The sequence below is a fragment of the Lolium rigidum genome, chromosome 7 (assembly GCF_022539505.1).
Source record: "Lolium rigidum isolate FL_2022 chromosome 7, APGP_CSIRO_Lrig_0.1, whole genome shotgun sequence".
NCBI lineage: Eukaryota > Viridiplantae > Streptophyta > Magnoliopsida > Poales > Poaceae > Lolium > Lolium rigidum.
In genome coordinates this window covers 8,682,112-8,686,814 of record NC_061514.1, presented here as the reverse complement: position 1 = coordinate 8,686,814, position 4,703 = coordinate 8,682,112, and the positions used below count along the sequence as shown (strand labels likewise).

The window sequence follows — 4,703 nt, the reverse complement described above, 5'->3', positions numbered from 1 at the left end:
GAATGTCAGCTTTGGAAAGAGAATGTGTAGTATGAGCATACATTGAAAACCAGGCTGGAGCACCGCTGCAACTCATGCTCAGCTAATTTAAGCTCGAGTACCTCAAGCTGCTATTTTTCAGATATCTTTGTCATGCTTTGCTAATGAAGTGCCTTTGCTAGCCCAAATCTATTCTTAAATAGTATATGCAAACCTCTTTGATTACATGTGGGGAAAATGTGTTAGCACAACAGCGGAATTACACCAAGAAAAATTTGTAGTTCTCGAGAGATTCTTTTAATTACTTTTGTAGAGATCTAAATAGCAACCTAAAATAGGAACCTAAAATAGCACCTATGAAGATTTTCCTCTCTTGGTTATGTGAATTGCTTGTTTTATATATACCTCTTTCGTTATGTGACCCATTCTTGCACTCGAGTTGGAACAACAGCTACGGGTTGGGATAAAGGAGGTGGAGGAGACCTTTTAGGTTTATTCAATGGGCCTTACCTATCTGGTTTCACCTTCCAATACAATGAGGTGCAGGGCATGATGTGTGAGAGGTATTGGCCATCTCGGAGGTGAGCTATTTATGTGGTTTTAGTTGCGCTTTATTCCTCCCTTTTTGCAGTGACGTAACTTTAGCGGGTCTGAGTTCTCTGGGTTGACCGGCCTAAAGCAAGGGTTCATATTCATTGATTCAACTGTGCCTTTGTTCATATGAAGGTTGATTTATACATACCGATTTGACCCTGATTTTTTGACCTTCATGGGAAATTTTGCGAAGCTCAGACCTCGAGGGACGCATGAAGTGGTCGGTTCTTTCTATGGGAAGTATCAGTCTTGCAATGGTGCCAACAAATTTCATTGAAGTTCATTTTTGAGAACCTTGAGTAAATAAGGTGATCAGACCATCCACCAGCGTGGGAAAACATCCAGCATCAAGGTTAAACAAAGTTTGCCATCTTTCTTTTCAGATAAACCGTTGATGTAAATATGCACGTGTTTTAAATGCTGCAACTGTGGTTTTCAAGATTGGATCATATATATATTCAGGTTGCCTTCCAATTTTAGTTTTGTCTAACCTGAAATACTTCTCTTGCTTTGGTAATCACATAACCATTGGTGTATTATTTTAAACAGATCTATCTAGGTTCGAAAAATTTGGCTTTTCCTTGTGTGTTGCACACATTTTGATTTACTCTATTACCTTCTGCATTTTCATTTCTAGGTTCTAAAGTATGAGTTATCTCCTGGGCACTCAGGTCTGCCTAGACAACTTATTAGGTACTATGTTGCTCAGGTTAGCCTAGAATCACATATAGCTTATTAGGTGCTATTATATCTCATGGGTGCCGATGTATGAATTTATCTTTGCCCTGATGTGTAAACTGCACTTGGTTCAAAGCTAAATATTTTAGACAGCTATTTCTAATGATTTGTAGAACTACTTGCTTGACCTTCCTAAGTTTAATCCTATTTTTGTAGGAGCTAGCCCTGCACCCAGGTGCAACAGATCCACCATCAGCTGGAGGTGAGCCCAGACCTGGAGAAAAAAATCTCATCTTATTTGGATGAAGCAATTCTATGAAGCAAAGAAATGTGACACTAGAAGTAATTCAATGAAGCAAAGAAAATTTGACAGGTCAAATCCATTTTCACATCATAATTCTACTAGGTTATTTAGTGTCACCCCATGTTAACATAATTTTACTCATATTTTTAGGATCTTTCAAGTTAAAATAGATTTGATTGAACTTCTAATATCTTTCATGATCCCGGAACTATTCATACCAGTCTGGGGCATCCCCTCTATTTCCCTGGAATTTACAGTGGTCACGGCAATAAGACTTCCAAAGTGAGTCTCTCAAGAACTGCGCTCATTTCTAATTAGATTTTCCATCTTTGCTTCACCGTGTAGTAATTTTTTGATTTTCTTAAATCCTCTCTGCAGAAATATACACCCACTGCCATTTTGTTTTTTTTTTGAGAGTGTGACAACAATACATCGCATGGCTGATGTAACCTTGTTCTGTGCTTGCAGGGAGCAATATTGTTGTGGCAATCCTTCGGAAGGCACCAATTTCATCGACTAGGCAGAAAGTATGTTTGGTATTACATTTGCCCTTCTCTTCACAAATATGTACTAGGTTATGTTTTGATGTTCAATTTTGGCTTTAGTAACAAGCTCATGGGATATACTCTGTTTGTATTATATTTGGTCTTCCCTTCACGAATATGTACTAGGTTCTGTTTTGATGTTCACACTGGTAGAAAAATGGGCATCCATCTAAGTCATAAATACCGGTTCCCTTACGAACCGGTACTAAAGGGTGCATTAGTACCGGTTGCACTGCCCAGACCTTTAGTACCGGTTCGTAAGGACCTTTAATACCGGTTCGTGACACGAACCGGTACTAAAGGGTTCGCGTCAGCTGAAAAACCTTTAGTACCGGCTTTAAAATAGAAAATAAAATGATACAAAATTTAAAAAATAAAATGTTTTCAGATTCTTATATGTTATGCAACCTACTATTAGGGAAAATTAACAAATTTGAATTTTCACTTTTTTTGCAAAAAAGTTTTGAAAAATGGTAAAACCGCAATAACTTTTGCATACGACGTCGAAAAAAAACGTATAATATATCAAAAAAATCCGTGGAAAAAGTTACATCCGTGGAAAAATCTGTGGTTTACCCGGTTAGCCAATTTTTATATTCTCAAAATTCCAAATGAAAATATGAAAGCAGGAAGATTTTAGGTTTTTCCCAAAAATTTAGAATTTTATATTTTGGGTATTTTTTAAAAATTAAAATTAATAATTATAAGATTTTTTGAAACCCAGAATATTACTATTACTTTTAGCAAATTATAAGATTTCCAAATTTTCAGGTTTAAGGTTTGGCAAAAAAAATATTAAAATTTTAAAAAATAAATAAAAATAATACAAATTAAAAAGTTAATTTTATTTATTTATTCAACATTATTATTACATCATTACTTTTGTTTATTAAAAAATTATTTGCTATACAAATAATAAAGAAGTGTGACATTGACCAACATGTTAATAGGATTGATATGATAGTACTATCAACAACATGCGCGCGAAGCACTTGGAAGTGGGACGGAAAGGAACCCGGAAGTTAAGCATGCTAGTGTTGGAGTAGTGTGAGGATGGGTGACCGATCGGGAAGTTTGACCAAGGGTAAGTAATTGACTAGAGATTAAGCGTAGTTAGAGACTAACGGAAATATTAGAAATTGTGAAAAAAAAGGGAGTGAAAAATAATTAGAAAAAAATAGATACAAAAAATTAAACGAAATAGCCTTTTTTTAAAAATAATAAAAAAAGATCTCCAGCCCCGCGGGCACCTTTAGTACCGGTTCGTAAGGAACCGGTACTAAAGGTGGGAGGCTTTTAGTACCGGATAATTAGTACCGGTTCCAAAACCGGTACTAAAGGCCCTTTGGAACCGGTACTAAAGGGGGGGGGTTTCTACTAGTGTCAGTTCGTTCAGTAACAAGCTCATGGAATATAAGATATGATGTATTCTGAACAATGGTGGGAAACAATTGTGTTTAATATTTGTTCTTTCATCTGCAGTTGTCACCAACAATAAATTCGTCTTCTCTAAGAGTGATCTGGCTACTTAGGAGAATGTTGAGCCTCACCGGGATGTAAGATGTAGAGGTGGCTGGCATCTACAGTGTGTTGCCGCTGACACCATGCTTGCTCAGGATCCTCAATACGAGGCTCGAGATGTGAAATCATAGGCATGCCGGCCTTGATGCATCGGTGATTTTTTTTTAGTATGAGAGCTTCTCCGTTTTCAGCTCAGCCCTCGTGGCATGGCAGCCTTGATGCATAGATTGAATTTTATTAGCAAGAGCCTTCTATATTTTTCCATTGAACTTTGCATGTTACTTGATTTTCCTTGGTTTCACACACCCAGAGGGTTTGCTGCAGCACTGCCAGACGTTCAGGTAGTTGTGGTTTACCCATTAGTATGCTTTTTTCTTAATCTTCACTTCTTGCTATGTTCAGCCAGTGTTAATTCAAGACTAAATCTGCGCTGCATAAAGAGAAACCACAAGATTAGTTTCAGCAGCTTGAGTGTAGAATTTGCAAAAGTGACTGAGTAGTTAATAGTTTTAACCACAGCCCAAGCTATCCAAATCGTAGGCAGTTATGCACATTAGTACAGTAAATATGACGTGTTCATATCTCTCCTGCATGAGTTGGAGCAAACCGATTGCTGCATGTGTTGGCATATACAATCCATGGAAGTATATATTGTTGAATAATACAATCAAACCGATTGCTTTTTATATGATTTTGTATTCCAAAATATAATTAGGAACTGAATCTGACTGCTTTTCCTTTCAATAATATGCCCCTATATGTCAGTGTTGTACAGTTTGGGAATAAAGCTATCATCAGGGCGTAATTGACATGTTTTATGCTTCTTTGTAAATATTTAAATATAATTAGGAACATAATTTGTACCACTTCTCACTTCAGTTTGGATACACGCACCTGTCTTTATTTGTGCCATCATTGTATAATTAGTTAGAAAGCTTCATTGTTTCTTCAGATATGGTGTTAAATGATTGAGGAATCAAGACAGAAAATAATATTGTGTATTGTATTTCTCTGTATTATACATGTTCTTAACTGGTGTTTTTTTACCATCTCCATTTTCTTAGACCAATAGTGCTATATTT

General features: G+C 36.4%; 2 long non-coding RNA genes across 3 annotated transcripts; both read left to right on the top strand.

The window, feature by feature from the left end:
* Positions 1–421: 421 nt before the first annotated feature.
* Positions 422–1,530, top strand: LOC124678140. 2 transcript variants are annotated; one of them, XR_006994343.1, is made up of 3 exons: positions 422–542; positions 772–925; positions 1,468–1,530. It is a non-coding gene; the product is annotated as an uncharacterized LOC124678140 (long non-coding RNA). The 2 variants fall into 2 exon arrangements; XR_006994342.1 differs by lacking the exon at positions 422–542 and having other exon boundaries at positions 583–925.
* A 227-nt stretch (positions 1,531–1,757) lies between these two features.
* On the top strand, positions 1,758–3,806 carry LOC124678141. Its single transcript, XR_006994344.1, has 3 exons — positions 1,758–1,837; positions 2,024–2,082; positions 3,583–3,806. It is a non-coding gene; the product is annotated as an uncharacterized LOC124678141 (long non-coding RNA).
* Positions 3,807–4,703: the final 897 nt, after the last annotated feature.